The sequence below is a fragment of the Thalia democratica genome, chromosome 6 (assembly GCF_965202585.1).
Source record: "Thalia democratica chromosome 6, ktThaDemo2.hap1.1, whole genome shotgun sequence".
NCBI classification, from domain to species: domain Eukaryota; kingdom Metazoa; phylum Chordata; class Thaliacea; order Salpida; family Salpidae; genus Thalia; species Thalia democratica.
The window spans coordinates 48,405,331-48,423,892 of record NC_139170.1 but is presented as its reverse complement, the minus strand read 5'-3'; positions in this window follow the sequence as shown (position 1 = coordinate 48,423,892).

Sequence of the window (18,562 nt, the reverse complement as noted above, 5' to 3'; positions counted from 1 at the left end):
CTGTCATCGAAATTTTTTTAATTGTTTAACATATTTTACTTAAATATTGTAAAACATCCTGAAAGCTTGATTTATATAATGAAATTTTAACATAGTTTTAAGTTTCTGATAAATCTTGTTGTCTTTAAGATTTTAATAAATTTCAAATAAGTAAGATTAGTGTGCTAAATTTGCTTTTACTTTTTTTGATTTAATAATTTAAATGAAATTAACTTAGCAAATATAACCAAAATGCAATTTAATTGTTCAGGAGTTTAATGCAAAATAAATTCAAAACATTTGATTATTCTTTTTAAAAAGTAAATTTCAGTGCATAAAATTTTTAATGATTTATAATAGTTTTTTATTACCTTGTTATAGCATCTTGGTCATTAGAAGACTGAGAAGACAGAGGCTTTACATTAAACTCTTTTCTTATATCTTCCACTATTTTCTTCCTATCTTTGATTTTTTGCAAATTTGATTGGTATGTTTGCTTTTTGGTGTTACTTTTAAGGTAGGAGTTCAACTTGCAAAGATTTCCAAAAATCTCTTGGACATTGGGAGACCACTCCATTTTGTGTTTGAAAAAGAAGCATTTATGTGTTTGAACATACTAGCTTATCAATGGCGGGCTGCGGAATTTCCCTTGCAACAATTTTGGCTTAAACCAAAGAAGACTTCTCGTCGGTTAACAAACTTTATTCTCTTGACTTCTTTAACACAAGTAAAGTGACTGTTTAGATTTTACAAAAGTAATGAAGTTAATTTCATTAAACTTACATGTAAGTGAATTTAAATATTAAAGTTTAATATTATATATCAAAGATAAAAATACTTTATAAATTTATATAATTTAATAATTAACTGGACGGTTGACAATTCGAGTTTTTTTTTTTGATTGAAATCAAAGGTTTACAAAATCCTTCTACATCAAAGTATAAATAAGTTAAAAAGTATAATTTTGTGTGTTAAAACTTTTTGTTTTTATATTAATTTATAGATTTCTAATTAAGTTATATTGTATTTATATTTTTGTTTAAAAAAATCAACTTTTAGCGTAATTTTTTATTTTTCATCTCTTCGTTATACGTCTTTCAGTTTAATTGGCACATGTGTTGATGCTTGGGCCTATCGTATTGACAACAAACTTGCAATAGTAATAAAAATAAAAATAAAAAAGTAACTACTCATTAAACTAAAGTAAAATGTTACTTGTTGAAAGCCAAAAAGCACTCTAAAAGCTTGGTCTTAGGATCAAGGTGTTCAAAAAAAAAAACCTTTCGGTTACTGATTCTTATACCACGGATGAAGTATAATATCTTGCCAAGGACTAGTACAGGACTATTATTTGTTGCACTACAAAAGAAAGCGATTTAAATAGTTGGTTTTAGGACCTGGTGTACGAAAAAACCTTTTGGTTATCGAGTCATTCACAACTTGGAAACAGTTTAACGTCATTGCCAGGACTTTTTTCAGTTGTTTGTGTAGTTTATTTTAAGTTAAAAAAATATTTAAAGTAAACTATAATTTACAAACTTTAAACTGACTACTTATCTTGAAACAAATGATGCATTTAATATTTAAACTCTTCGTACAAATTTTATTTTCTGTGTAAAAAATTACTTAATTTTCGACAGAGAGTAAAAATTATTCACTAATTTATTTTAAAAAATCCAAAACAGTCTATTTGCGTATAAAAACGCTTTGGTAGTATTAAATAATTGTATATATAATTACTCATTAATATTTCAGACCTTACTTAAAAGGAAATGTAATTTATATTGCAACCATACTTCATGAAATAGTAGTTATATTTTACGCATTATTAACTCTAGTTGTTTTAATTCTTTTTTCATTTAATTTTTAAGCCAAAGAAATAAAAACTGTCATAAAAGTTATGAAATGTTGTTTAAATAAAAAAGTTTTCTTTAAACTTAATTAAGGTACAGAGTTTTCCCAAAAATAATCATTTTTAAATATATTTAGTTTTATGTACAAGATTTAACTTTCGCAAACCGCGTTCAATTTTTAAAAAAATCAAGCTGGCAAACCCAAGTTTGCCGAATGCCGACCCGTGCTAAATGAATAGAAAAACTTTATTTTGAATGTAAAAAAAATTTTGAGATATTAAAATAACATAAATTGTTAGTTTAAAAACTAGTTTGAAGTATTGGAGATTTAAAGTAAATAGTTATTCTTTTTAGTCTATCAAGTAGAATATAAACTAAAACACAGTATAAAATATTTTTCTTAGAAAAATAAATTTCATAACTAGAAATTTATCAAAATTAGTTTCAAGCCTTAGTTTTTTTAACAATTTGAAAAAAAACTTACTAATTTTCATAAGCATAACTTCAAGAGTTTGTCTAATCACTTGTTTATTTACGATTTGTTTTAAATTTTAGGTGGTATGTATGTGTGAGTTTTTTATTTGTTTTGAACAACACATACTTGCTAAAATGTAATTGCTAAAATCCATTTAGTTTAGAATCGTTCAATAAAGTATCAAGTTACGGTTAAAAATACATGAAAAATATTTAGAATAGTATTTTGTGGTAGTTTAGTAAACTATAATAAAGATAAAAAATAATAGATTTACTTTAAGTTTCTGTTTTTAACAAACAATTACTACTCTCAGTAGTAAAGCGTAACTTTATTTGAAATTAAGTTCTTTTGTTGTTTATTTCAAGTAAAAAGTAATAAATGATATTAAAAACTTTGTTGCTAGTTTACTTAGATGATGAGCATTCTAAGTAAAGTCTAAATAATTAAACAGAACTAGATTTGATGCTTATAAAGTTTTGTTTAAAACTTTTTACTTGTGATAAAAAATATAATTTTTGTTCTATATTGTTTTTTTAATCAAACAATCGTTGTTTTAACAATTACAAAAACGTTGAAAGTTCTTAAATTTACAAAATAATGTATTAGTTGTCAAAACTAAATGTTTATTTTTTCTTCTAGATTACAAAATGTTAAAATGTAAAGTATTGTAAAAGGTAGGTTTATTAACAAATAAATTTGTTCTAGTAATAAAAAAACAAGTCATTAGTTATAGATACTTAAATATAAGCTTTTTTAAAGAGCTTCTATTCGATTCTGTTAACTTTTATATGCAACAAAGTTAAAATTTGTTTCAAAAGTTACATAAAATATTCTGCAGTTTAATAATAATAAACTGTTTGAACAATTTTTTATAATTTTACTTAGTCTCTTAAAGAATTAATCATCGATACAAAAATACAGAGAAACTCAAAATTTGAATGTGTTGAAACAAATATTTCTATAATTTTAGTAAATGAACTTTAGGTATTTTAACTGTATACATTTCATAAACACAGCATAAAAGATTTAATACTTATGTTGTGTAATAAAGTTAAGTTAGAGATTGACTATAAGTATATTATGTTAAATATTTGCAGAAAAATAGTTTGTTTTGAAAATTAAAAACTTTCAAAATACATAACTACTGTAAAAAAACAGGAATAAATATAATATTAAGTTTTATTTTTAGAACTAAATATTTTTGTAATACAAATAAAGCAGTATAATGTAAATAAGTTACACTTTTTTACCATAAATTTGCTTTTTTAATATGATTACTTGAAATTTTATTTTTATATAAAAGTTCAAAGTACAAGTAAAAAATTCATCACTGTTTAAGGCATATAAAAAGGCTATTTTAAAAGTTTTACTTAAAGAAGTGTTACTACTCACTAGAGACCCAATATTAACTTGAATTTAAAAAAATATAAAAATTTTAGTCAATACGTTAATGTTGTTTTGCATATATTAAAATTTAGATTTTTGTCACAGATTTATTATTTCATCAAGTCGTTAACAAATTTTAGCAAATATTTATTTCTAACATTTTTTTTGAGTAATACAAATCAGTACATTAAATTATAGACAATATTTAACTTTCCATTTTTTAAGCTTCAATGTAAACTATCCAGAGAAATTTTTTTAAGTTATCATCTTTTTTTAATAATTTTAAAACCTATTTTTTGTCAGGAAAAAAAAGTATTATGATGAATCGAAGTACCTTAATTCAGTTAAGTAGTATGTGTTTTTGTAGTTATCGAAAAAAAAATTAATATTAATGTCTTAAAGTTTATTATGATTTAAAATTTTTTTTTTGAATTACTGAAAGTGTTTTTGAGAACATTTTGAAAAATAATTTTTATACCTACGATGTGTTTCAAAAATTAAATTTTTTGTTTGAGTAAAACTTCAGTGTCTTGAATAACACATATAGTTGAAGAGTAGCTGACAAATATCAAATTAAGTTAGTATAAGCTTATTCAAAAAAAAATTATAGGGTTTAAGTTGCTGAATAAAAATTTAGATAAAAGTCATTGATGTAAAAAAGTCGTTTATTTAAATCATCTACATTATTGCAAGGTTTTCATAAATAAAACAACCAAACAATCATACAACCAATTTAGTAGTAAGTTAAAGTTCAAGTACTTTTTTAAAGAAGTTGTTAACTTACTTTAAAAACTACTGTGTTACTTAAAGTATAAAAATTTTAATAGATGACTGCAATAAAATAAAGTATTTAAACTCTACAAGTTTTTGATAATATAAACATTTTTAAACCAAATGAAAATAAAATATTAAAAAAGGGAGTTGATTAAATATTTTTAAACTTTTTAGGCACAGTAAGTTTTAGTTTTTCAGTTATACTTGATATTTTTGAAATAAAATAACTTAAATATAATTTATTTTTATGTTTTGTTGTAGTTTTAATCTAACAATCAATGTTTTAATTAACTAAAGCAACGTTATGCTAAGCCTGCTATATATTTTTTTTCAGTAAAAACCTAAGTTAAAAGCAGTGATAGTTTAAACTGAAAGTCTTTCTGAAAAGTATTGATATTTTTCTTAATTTGTACAACTAACTTGATCACTTGATTTGTAATAGCAGTAAAAATCTTAAGTAATATAATTTTCAAACTAATAATTAAAGTATATGATTGTTAAAAAGTTGTAGCTAATATTAAAAAAAAAAAGTCAGTTTGTGAGTAAAACAATTAAACTTAAGTTTTGAAAATATTTTAAAGAATAGGAAATAATTAAAATCTAACCCATTAAAATCAAGTAAAATCTAACCCATTTTTTTTTATAAAATTTACTTTAAAGTTTTGATAGCTTTGTTACAAAGTTTAACAACAGCTTAATTTCAAGCAACAAAGTTTGAGCTTTGTTGAACTTTCAATCTACTACTCAGAAACTTAATGTTTTGAAAAAAATGTTGAAAATAGTGAAAGAGCAGTTGTTAGACCTACAAGCTAATTAAATTTTATTTTCTATATTTTTTTTAAACACTAATTTTTTTATTAACATGAGGTAATGTTGATCAAATCAAAAAAATAAGTTATCAAATCAAGTGCTTTGAATTACACATTTTACAGGTATTGTATATAGTTTGTAATGCTGTAAAATTAAATATTTGTTTTTAAAATTTTTAGCAAATAATGTTTTTATACTTATTTAGTATTTTTAGCTGTTTATGTTATATAACTTACTATAATAAAGTAGATGGAAGTTTAAAGTTTTGTTGTTGTTAAACAAATAGAAGTATACTAGTTTTAGTTATATATCAACTATATAAATTTAATTTAACATAAATGACTGAGTATAAAATACTTTAACATAATTCAATTGAATAAAATTAAGTTCAAGCTCAAATATGTCAATAAATAAAGTTCTGGTAAACATTCGTTTAAATAAAAAGTATCATTTTATTTAAATTGTAATTGTTTTTAAACACATAAATGCTTAAGATATAAATAAATTAATTTAAGTACCATTACATAACACTGTGATAACAATTATATTAATAGTAGATTAATACATTATCTTGTTCTACTTATTTAAGTTTACTTTTATTATACAAATAATATTGAAATACTAAGCTTTTTGTTTTGTTAAGCACAAAGAAGAGTATAATTAGATAGTAAGAAAAAAAGTAATTTCTTGAAGTTTTTTAAACAACATATAAGATTGAATTATAAACAGTTATTTAAAGTTAAGCTTATTTATTATAATTCAAATATACTTGCTGTTTTAACTTACTTATTTTTTTTAGTATACTACTACTTTAAAAGCACTTAACTATATGACCTTAGTTTAAACATTTTTTTAGTTTGCTTTTTTTTTGCAAAAAAGTTTTAAAAATATTCAGTGCATTTATTTTACTAATTTTTAGCATGAGGCTGTGAATAGAAAACAGTTTAATTGCTAAATTAAACCATAAAATCTTATACAAACATTGAATAATATTTTAAGTAATAATATAGTGTTTAAAAAAAAAATCCATCTTTTACTTTCATTTAGCAATGAGGATTTCTTATTAACCTTTTAATGAATTTTTTTTATATACGAATTTTTACGTACTTATCAAAATTTCAACTAATGGTTTTCGTTCAATTTATGTTGTTTCACTGTGATAAACGAATCTTAAGGATATTATTTTTAAAATGTTGATAATATTTTCTGAGGAATTAAATTTCAATTGTTTTTTGCACTACTTAATTTTACAACTAGCTTATTTAGCTTCCATCAGATCAACTTAAGTGTTTAAAATTCAGATGAAAATTTAAAAATAAGTTTTTTTTGTTTGCCAGACTTACGATACTAAAGTTGTTCTAGCAGGTTAGTGTTGTGTTTAAAGTAGAACATTATTATGAATATTATAAGAAGTCTGAACACTTACGGGTTGAATTTTCCTGAGAAAGAGCGTTTTTGGGTCGACTGCAAGGTGCGATTCTTTACCCCAGATCCCAAATCAGGAACTTTTTCAGGTAACCCATTAAATTTATGGTACTATGTAAGTTTAAAATGATGTAAATATATACAAAACAGAATATGCATTTTTTTATTTTATATATGATAGAAGCAAATTTTTATAAGTGTTTTTTTTTTGTGATGTCTTAATAAATTTTTTAACAATATAAGTGGAAAAATAAATGAGTATAAAATCTTTGTTTGCTAGACTGCAATGTCCTACTTTTTTGAATGTCAGTAAAATGCAGTTTTTTTTTAATATTTTTCAATAATGTTTAAACAAAGTTGATGGCAATATTATTAATAAATAAAAGAATAAACAAACCTTATATATTAGACTCTAAAGCTTTTCATTCTCAAATACCAGTAAAAAAGCCACTTATCTTTGATATTTTCAATGAGTTTTAATAAAAATTTATCAGATACGGCCGACTTGCTCTTCAGAGACGATTTTCCGTGGAACGTTTTCCAGGTCATGGGTTGGGAGCAAGACGAGAGATCGATCGATCAGTTCTGCAAAGATTCGATTCCTGACGCAATCCAGGGTGTGCTTCCCGCAGTTTTGAAAAATTTTCCTCAGGATAATCTATCGCTCCAACGGGATTTTTACTATGATGCGAGCAATTTCAAGTAAACATGATCAATATAGTTAATTGGTTTTTAAATTACTGAAAATAATGTAATTATATAAATAACCATAAATAATTTACATTTTAAAAATGTTTTTTTTTCAGCTCATTGTTTTTTCGGCTACTTTTGGTTTTAATGATAAAAAATGTTTGTTCATATTAGTATAGTCAGTACTATAACTGCATTAAATTTTTATCAAAAAATAAAAACAACCTAAACTTTTCATTTTTACTACTCTCATTATGGATAAAAAATTCTTATTGTTCATTTATACATTTTTTTACACTCATAACTTTAGGTTTTCTTACATTTCACCCCCGTTCCACGGCCCTGGAAACAAAGGCATGTCATTGGTCGAATTCGTGAAAGCTTACAAAAGGGAAAATCTCGATTGTGAGAACGCAGAACTTATTGTGAACATTTGCAGGTGGAAGGAAAGACCTTGGTGGAATGAAGACTTCAGTTTTGTTAAAAACTAAGTTTTCTTTCTTGGATGTGTTTTGTGTTTTTCAAGTTGAGTTTTTGGTTTAATATTTTTCCTGTTTGGTTGATTATCAAATGCCTGGTTTTTTATGAATAAACAAAAATACAGAAAGTTAAGTGATCCATTTAAAATATTTCTATAGGACCCTTTATTATATTTTTAATGCTATAGTTATTTTTAGCAACAAAACACAAAAAAGTTCTTGTTCATTTCTTGTAACTAATCATTTTAAAGTACATTATGAAAGAGTAGAAAACCTAAAAATTACAAAAAGAACATCACATACAAAAATTGAAATATGAATTTTTACCAGTTAATTTAAAGTCTTAATTTTTAAATATGGATAAAGTACTTAATCGGTTAACGAGATCTAATCGAACAAATATTTATTACCAAGATGTAAAAGTCACAGATAAATATATACTGTTTATTGCGCGACAAAAAAGCGCTCAAAATAATTGGTCCTAGGACCTGGAGCACGAAAATCCTTTCGATTGTTGAGTCGCTCGCCTCTTTTGACACCTTTTAGTAATTTGTCCAGAAAAAGTCTCCAGCTTGTCGTAAAAGTAAAATATGTGCTTAATTACCTAATAGCTTATTAAACGACCATGAATATTCCGAAAAATTTTACAAGTATTTTAAGTATAACAACGAAATTAATGAAGAATAGATAGGTTGTACTTTTATCATAAAACAATATTATTGAGAAAATAAAATTTCGGCTGAAATATTTATTTTTTAAATGACCAGGAGTATTCTGAAATATTTTAAGTAGGTCTGAAGCAGGGGCGTAGCGTGGGGAGGGACGCTGGCGCATGCGTGCCACCCAAAAAAAAAGAAGTAAAAAAAAAATGCAATATCCTTATCCTTTATGTTTATTTTATCTGCTTAATTTTCCTTTTTTCAACTATTTTTTTCTGGTATTCGAAAAGTAAAACGAAATTTCGAATACAAATTAGTGACAAGTTAAGGAAATTACCCAGTATACTGATTCGGTGCGTAATTGCAAATGCGCACCGATGTTGATGAAAAACTCCATGAGGAAAAATTTTAGAACTTCATTAACTTCATAAGAATTTAGACTCAAACAGTACGCAACTAGTTAGTCCACCGCAGTAGTATAACCTTATGACAATTTTTTTTACAATGACAAATGCTAACATTTTGTTAACAAACCATAAAGCTAAACCTGTTTTATGGTGATAATGATTCAAGAGTAAACAAATTGTAGTAAAAATAGCAATAAACAACTGCTAATAAAATAAAAATAAATTGATAATAAGAATAAAAGATATTAACAACACAATTTAAAAGGTAAATAACAAAAAAAAAGAAAAAAAACAAAAAAATAAATTAAAACAAATAATAAACAAACAGTTCATACTGTGATTACAGTTTTAATTTCACTATACAAAAAGTATTGTTTAAATTATCTAAACTTTAATAAAACTTTTAATAAAAACTTGTATTAAAAGTATTATCTTTTTTTATTATGATATCAAACAAATCAAACTTTGTTATTTTATCAGCCATAAAGTTTAAAAATTTATCAATTTTTGTAGCAAGTTATTTTAAAATTTCTTTAGTCACATCATGAATAAATTTATAGCAACTTGTAAAACAGAATTTTTACAATCAATTTTTAGTCTAAAAGACATAATTGATTAATTTAAATTTAGTTAGTTTTAAATCAAATTTTAAATGGTATTTAAAAAATTTTTCTTTCTACCAACTGTTTTTGGTATTTAAAAATGCTATTCCCTAAAGATCTTAGAATAACTGATTTTAAGATAATAAGAAAAGTTATATTTCTTGTGAATTTTTAAAAGCATTGAAAAAGTTGACGTTAAAAAAATTATCTTTTAAACATTTTGTTTTGTATCAAAGACATTTAATAAAATATTTCCTCAGGATAGCTCAGGATTTTATGAAGTTTTGAAAAAACTTTAGTATGACTCAGTAAAAATCAGGATAACTCAGAATGTTTTAAGTATTTTTAAGCTCAGGCTGACTAAGGATAGATTTGTTTTTTTTTTAACTCAGGGTAGATTTAGTGGTTTTAAAAGCTTTGTTATGTAGGACACTTATGCAAAATCTTATTTTGCCTTGTGTCCAAATTTTGATAACTTAAAGAAATTAATGTTAACCACTTGATATTATATTTTTCCTTTAAAAAACACAACAAATAAATATAGTAAAACTAATTCCCAAAAAAACTATTTTTCACAAACAAAATAAGTGCTAGTTAAAATGATTTTTGTCTTTGATTTCTTGATTGAACTGGAAATAGCTTGTTTATGGGTGTGGCTAAGGGAAAATGAGAGAATTAAATGATAGATCAAGTGATCTACAGTCCAAAGTCCAGGAAAATGAGAGAATCAAATGAGAGATCGCGTGATTATTGGAAATTCTAGAAAAAGAATCGAAAAACTATAAATACGCCCAATCAGAGCGTGAAGCAGGTCATTTACCTCGAAACAAGCACGAAGCGACACTCTGCTGCTCGCAAATTTGAGCGTTAGCCGCCATCTTGAAAAACTAGCTAATCTTTGGAAAAACCTTCTCTTGGCGCTCTGAACATAAGTCGCCATCTTGGAAAAGCTAGATGACACCCGAGAAAACCTTCTTATTCAACAACGTCGACGGGGCGAACAACTCGATTTGAGTTGTTAACGTGCCATACTCATAAGCCTACGCATCCTGTAGCAGACAACCTCTTTGGATCAATTTGAACACTGAATTCCACGATTGAGTCCTCAGCGTTCAAGGAAACAAACTTGAACATTTATCTTATCGAGCAAGCCCACACAGACTGTGGCGTCAACCTTAGCTACACTTCTACGAACAAGTTGTTTTCGTACTTTTAAATAATTCTGTTGTAATATTTATACATATTTATATCATCGTGCCTATTTATATTGTATTTTATCGCCACGCTCCGATTACGGAAAGGAAACCAGTGAGGCTCCAAGTCCGGGTAACAATAATGGCGTCCTCCGCAGCAACCATCTGCCAACCACTGAAGACAACACTAAAAAAATAAACGAATTAACTAAATTAGTAGAAAATAGTAACAAACTAATAGAAGATAGATTTAATACTATTTTAAAAACAATTTCTTTACAGAATTCTCAATTAATCAACACCCCTGCAAGAAAATTGGTAAGTTCAGTTAATTGTTTTAATTCACATATAAACTTGACAGACTCGCCCTCAGCCAGTATATATATGATGACCAAAACGGCTGCCAACAATCCTACGTTCCTTCAAGACTCCCTTAACACAAGAATATCACAAATATCCAGTTACCAAGTCACAGCTGTAACACAAACACTCCCTACTACATCAATGAGTTCAACAAATTCATCGTTAGACAGTTTTTCACGACCATATTCCCATCAAAAAAACCTAAATTCTAACCTAAAGTTTGATCAATCAAATGAGAAAAATTTAAGTCACTTTTACGGCAGTAATTCAAATATCGAGCAGCTTAAACGACAGATCGATATTCTACAAAATAAAGTGAACAAAATTCCCAATTGTTATACAGATTCGAATCAGACTAATGGCAATCATATCTCTTTCAATCAAGAATCTTCGCCCGAGAATCAAAACTTCCACAAAGCAACAAATTCAAGGCGTTTTCCCGAGCAAATGTTTAGAAAAATTAAAGGAAAAAATCCGAGAGAGGAGTTTAAATTGTTTGAGCTTCAGTGTAAAAGCCAGGGCATTTTCGATGATACAACTCAGTTTGAAATCATAATCAGAATATGGCCAATTAATGATATACTTTACTATGTAAAAATTGGTAAACCATCTAGCTATGTCTGTTTCAAAGAAGAAATCTTAAGCATGACACCATGCTTACCGGATATACACAAACCTCCACCTATTTGGAGTCATACCCCAACTTTTAAAGACATTCATCGGTTGGTATCGAAAAGTCTTACTTACTCGCCAGATGACCTCTACAAACATCTTACTATTAATTATAGTCCCAAATGGGCGAGTAAAATTCTAATAAAAGACCTTGAACTTCCTATCAAGAAGTTTAAGAACCGTCTTATGTGGATTCTCGAACAAGGCTCAACTGATTTGAAAATGAGTTATAATAGTAAATAATCAAATAACCAATATAAGATGAATAATAAATTTAAAAGGACATTTCATCAAAACCGAAATGAAAATTATTCGCAACCTAATCAAAACATAAACAACTACTCAAAAGACTATAGACAACATCAAAGTAATTTTAGTAATAAAAAACTTAACAGATGTCGCTATCATGTTCGTTTTGGTGAGAAAGCTAAAAATTGTGAAGGCTCGCAATGTAAAATGCACAAAAAATTTGTAGAAAATAAAATAAAATATTTTAAGCAAAAATCAACAATGGTAAAAAAAGAACTATTTATCGAAGAAAGGTTGAAAAGAGGAAAATTGAAGTGCACATGTGAAGATAAATCAATAAGAATCAAAGAAGCAAGTTCGTGCTCAACCTATAAAACACTTAACGAAAAACTTGAACAAAATTCAACTGAACCAAAAAGAAAATATAGCAAATTTCGAGAAAATGAAGTACTCTGTGAAACAAAGTCAAATATAAGTACCAAACTACTAGTTATGACAGATAGATATAATAAAATACCTTATTTGTTTGATATCAATGCACAACATTCGATTATTTTTAAAGGATTAATTAGTTCATATGAAGAAGATGAATTAGTACCTGAAATTTGGAACGTCTGGGGAAATAATATGAAAGCTTTAGGATATACAACTCTAAAAGTCAACATTTGTTTTTTCAAATTTTTTTTTCTGTTACTTGATTCTTTTGCGATTACGGGAAAAGTTTCAAATAATTTTTTACTTCTTTTCTAATGGTTTTTTTACGAGAAGGATCTGACAGTTCGAGTTTAAGTTTAACTCCTGTTTCTGTTTGTGTTATCGTTTTTTCCTTTGCATTGATTGTTAAGTTTCTCTTTACTATAAAATTTGAGCCAAGAATAGCAAAAGGGTTGTTTGATTCTATTACATAAAACTTGTGAGGTAAACTTTGTTGTAAACCAGAGTTAAACTTAAACTCGAACTGTCAGATCCTTCTCGTAAAAAAACCATTAGAAAAGAAGTAAAAAATTATTTAGAAACTTTTCCCGTAATCGCAAAAGAATCAAGTAACAGAGAAAAACCACAAAATAATCATGTTCTTGATATAAAACTCAAAAACGAAGTCTTGCCTCGTCATAAAAAAGCTATAGCACCGAATGCAATAATATCAAAAACAAAAGAAAACATCTTTAACAAGTTGTCAAAAGGAAGCATTCCAAAAACAATTAATAATGATAAAAAAAACCTCCCAATATCATTTTTACCAATCGTCAAAAATTGTGTAAACAAAACAATTAAATTAACTAAAGCTGTAATTTTGTTTTCTAAAAAGTGGAACAGTACTCAGAAAGTAATTTCGTTACATAGTAATCGATCTCTTAGTTGTTTAATAGAAACAAAGAAAATTACAAGAGACAACTTTTATCTCCGACAAAAAAATGACCTTAAAGACTACACGCATCTAGTCACTTAACGATATTAAGACAACATAAGTTCTGTCAACTGGAATAAGTTCTTAATCCTGTCACATCTACTTTCATTTTTTTCAAGTTTCTTTTATCAGTTAATAACGAGCTATAAGTTTTAAACTCATTCTAGTTCTTTTATATATTTATATATGTAACGTATATATGTGTATATACTAATTTTATTCTTTTCCTAACATGAGACTTAAAACAAAACACACTTTTTTTTCCCTCTTTCTAACAATTTTTTTTCGCTTACACAATAACCAAACCAAATACTGCAAGTTTACAATTTAATAATTAAATTTTCTGTTCTTGCAATTTTACAATTTTTTTTTTTTTTCTCGCGCAGCTGTACGATGAAAAAAAAAAGAGAATAAATGATTCTTCTGTTTGTTTTAAATTAAATTCCGGAAGCGTTCAAATTATAATTTTTCTAAATCATAGACATTGTTTTTCCGGTATGAATTTGACCCCAGATTAATAAGAATTCAATTCCAAATAAGCACTTGGTTTTTTTTATGTTTATAACTGTAAGAATTTAATTATTTAAATCGTGCTCTAAAAAGAGTGCGCAAACTCACTAACTTGAAACCAAAAACTAATAATTATATACTTATTGAACTTATATGTTGGAAGCAAAAAAGAAGTATTTTTTCTATTACAAGCTGGTCTATTTTAAAGTAAAAATCTTTGAAAAGAAAGCATTGTTTTTCTTGAACATCTATTCAAAAAAATTAAACTGCTTAAATCTTCTCCCTTTCAAATGATTCAAAAAACCGACTAGTACAATCAACTAAACTGAATGCAGCAAACTTACTGAACTCTAAGATGATAATGGTTTTCCTTTTTACAACTTTAACTGTTAGTCACTCTCGTACAGTTGCACGTGAAGTTTGCAGCAATGAAGTTCGTATATCACAGGTGATAATTTGTTTTCAACCCTCAATTTTTTACGACACACGTGTTATTAAAGTTCAAAATATGCGCAGTCAAAATTAACTCCCAAGAGTTTAACTATTGCGCTAAGCTAACTTAAATAACTTTATAAGAAGCTTCTGACAATCAAATTAATTTCCCGAATTTTTGTTTTATCACTTTTGCAGTTCACAAAAAACTTGAAGTATAAATAACTTCCAGCTGTTTAGCTAACTTTTTTTACCACTAAACAAACTTATTAAAATGTTCCGTCTATCAAATTGCTTAATCTAAATAGTTTGAAATGTCGCTTTTCTACCTATCTCTAATTTCAAGTTATTCACTGACAGTGTGGAAGTGAGTTGATAGCATGTTAGTTTTTCAAAAATATGTATATTTTTCAAAAAAAAAAAATTAAAACTAAAATAAAAACAAAATTATAAAACAAAAAAAAAACACATTCTATTAATTTATTTATCTATATATATTTTTTTATCTTGTTTTCTTTGAACTTCATAAACTTTTATTAATATCTTATATCAATTAAGTAAAAGTCGATTTTTTTTTCTTCTAACCTTAAAAAATTTAAAAATCAAACCAATAATCAATTTAGACTTTTTCGAGTTCTTACTTCAGATGTTTTTATTTTATTTTAATTTAACTAATTCATTCATGTAAAATATTATAAATTTGATATGATAACGTTTCATACTAATTAGAACTAACTTTTTTTAATTTTTTTCTTTGGATAAGTACATGTCTTGTATACGGATAATTAGGTAAGAGTTAATAACAAATTCTAGTTTTCTTTTGACATTGTTTTTACGTTTGTCGTTGTAAACCTGTATTTTTTTTCTTGCTTTATTCTTACGCGATGTCTTGGATCTTGATATTTAAGTGTTTGAATTTTCTAATTATTGGTTTTTCATTAACTCTTAATACTTTTTTTTTTAACTCTAAAAATTTGAAACATCTTTAGACTTTTTATTTACACTCTATACTAAACTGCAATTTTCATTTTTATGTGTCGATGAACTTATGTATAATTAATTTTTGGATTGGTTAAAACTTCCGATTTATTTATTTTTTCTTCTAAACATGATATCGCTTTATTTTTTTTATTTCACAAGCTGTTTCAAACTTGGAATTTTTAAGTTAATATTCGTCTACCTAATAATTTTTTTCTTATCCATTCATTTTTTATTTTTCTACAATTTAAAAACAAAAAAAAAAATTTTTGGTAAAAAAAGAAAAATAAAATAGACAATAGTCGATGTAGGACACTTATGCAAAATCTTATTTTGCCTTGTGTCCAAATTTTGATAACTTAAAGAAATTAATGTTAATCACTTGATATTATATTTTTCCTTTAAAAAACACAACAAATAAATATAGTAAAACTAATTCCCAAAAAACTATTTTTCACAAACAAAATAAGTGCTAGTTAAAATGATTTTTGTCTTTGATTTCTTGATTGAACTGGAAATAGCTTGTTTATGGGTGTGGCTAAGGGAAAATGAGAGAATTAAATGATAGATCAAGTGATCTACAGTCCAAAGTCCAGGAAAATGAGAGAATCAAATGAGAGATCGCGTGATTATTGGAAATTCTAGAAAAAGAATCGAAAAACTATAAATACGCCTAATCAGAGCGTGAAGCAGGTCATTTACCTCGAAACAAGCACGAAGCGACACTCTGCTGCTCGCAAATTTGAGCGTTAGCCGCCATCTTGAAAAAACTAGCTAATATTTGGAAAAACCTTCTCTTGGCGCTCTGAACATAAGTCGCCATCTTGGAAAAGCTAGATGACACCCGAGAAAACCTTCTTATTCAACAACGTCGACGGGGCGAACAACTCGATTTGAGTTGTTAACGTGCCATACTCATAAGCCTACGCATACTGTAGCAGACAACCTCTTTGGATCAATTTGAACACTGAATTCCACGATTGAGTCCTCAGCGTTCAAGGAAACAAACTTGAACATTTATCTTATCGAGCAAGCCCACACAGGCTGTGGCGTCAACCTTAGCTACACTTCTACGAACAAGTTGTTTTCGTACTTTTAAATAATTCTGTCGTAATATTTATACATATTTATATTATCGTATCTACTTACTATTGTACTTATATTGTAATATTTATACATATTTATATCATCGTGCCTATTTATATTGTATTTTATCGCCACGCTCCGATTACGGAAAGGAAACGAAAGAAGATCAAGACACGTTCATCAAGATTCTGTAAACGAGACGGACCAACGTCGAGTGCCAGAAACTGAGCGACCGTAGACCAGTGACACGTCAAGGAGGGAATCCAGAGCACGTTTTCCTTCTAGTTGTTAACTTTTAGTGTTTAGACTTATTGTGAGCTGTCATTGCGTTTATTTGTACATAATAAAACAACATTACTTAGTTTTATTATATTTGGTTATATAATTTATATAATTATGTCCTTAAAACCCCTAAAAAAGGCATTAGTCTTGAAAGTGCCACGCACACATTCGTGCACCGAAATGAGTTGTTCCGAAACTACTGCTAACCTTGAATCTGATGAGATTGTCGAGCCTGAGACCGAGGCAATTTCGAAGGAAACCAGTGAGGCTCCAAGTCCGGATAACAATAGTTATAAAGCCTAGTTTCTATTATTTTAAAAACAAAAAAAAAATCCGTAAAAGAATTTAAAATGCTTATGATGACACATGACATTTTTTAACTAACTCAGGACAGTTATTTTGACTTAAAGAGTGGCAAGGCAATCCTGATATCTTAAAAGTTAATTGTTTTTTGTTTTTTATTATATGTATGTATTATTAATATTGTATGGAATGTTGCAAGTCTAAAAATATGTCAGATAGGAAAATTATCTGAAGTTCAAAAGCTTGAATTGTAAAATAGCAGACCAACACCAGATATTGCTATTACTCAAGACTGCAGTTCAAGTGGTATGAAACTTTTATTTTTAATTTCTTTTATATTTCAGATTTTCTTCTTTTGTTAAGATTTATTTTTACAGTTTTATATTGTAATATAAGTAAAAATGAAGAAGTTAAAAAAAAAACTAGCTCTTTAGATTTCTTCTTCAAAGAATTTAAACTTTCAGTTTTAATACTGAAGATTTAACATTTTTGTATAAAAGATAAAGATAGTATATAAAAAGTTGCAACGAACTAAAAGTATGAGTCATTTTGAGTTTAATACAATACTTTTTTGTTGATATAAAATAGATGTTGAACATTATTTAGAAATTGCACAGTGAAAAATGTTTTGAGGTATTAATTGTTATGCTTAGTTGACTATTTATATGTAGTTTAAGGCCATATGGGGGGGGGGGGGTAGGCCATGTTTTTTAGAAGTTGATCTTATTTTAAAGAATTTTTTTAAGGTTTAAGATGCTTTTTATTGTTTTAAAAAATTCGAATTATTTTTTGAGATATGACCAGTCAAAGTCTGGCCGCATAATAGGTTACCTATGGGAAGGGAAAACTAAAACAGCGAAAAAAGGCTAGTTTGTTTAAAATCTATCTCCTCTTACATTTTTCAAGCAATCTTCTTCAAACTTTAACAGTTTAATCTTTATACAGTAACAAAAAAACATTACTTGTGAATTTAATAACTTATAGTAAATTTAAAAAAAAAAAAAAAAAAAAAAAAAAAATTATAAAATTTTTATTTATTTTAACTATGTAAATTCATAAGTAACGTTTTTTTCCTGTAATGTAAGGAACATTTTCTAAAATTTGAAGAAGATTGCTTGAAAAATGAAGTAGCAGAGAGATTTTTAGTAATTTTTTAAATTTCCGAGAAAATTAACCCCGAAAAATTTGCGCCCCAAAAGTTTTAATTTAGGGGATTTTTTGAGAAAAATATTTGCGCACCCCCTGACCAAAATACCACGCTACGCCACTGGTCTGAAGTATGTTTTACTAAAAAACAACTCAATGAATGAAAAGGCATGGCGTGATGAAATTCAGTACTATTTCAAACTTAAATATAAAATATTTTTCTTACTGCTAAGTAACATATCTACTTAATGAATTTACAGAAGTAGTTTTTTATGTCTGTTTAATAATTGAATCTAGACCATTTTCTGAAATTTATTAAACTTATTTAAATTACAAAGTTGACGACAGCTGATAGAAATACAGTTTTGAATTCTGATTCCAGCGAGGCTTGTTGCAAAAAT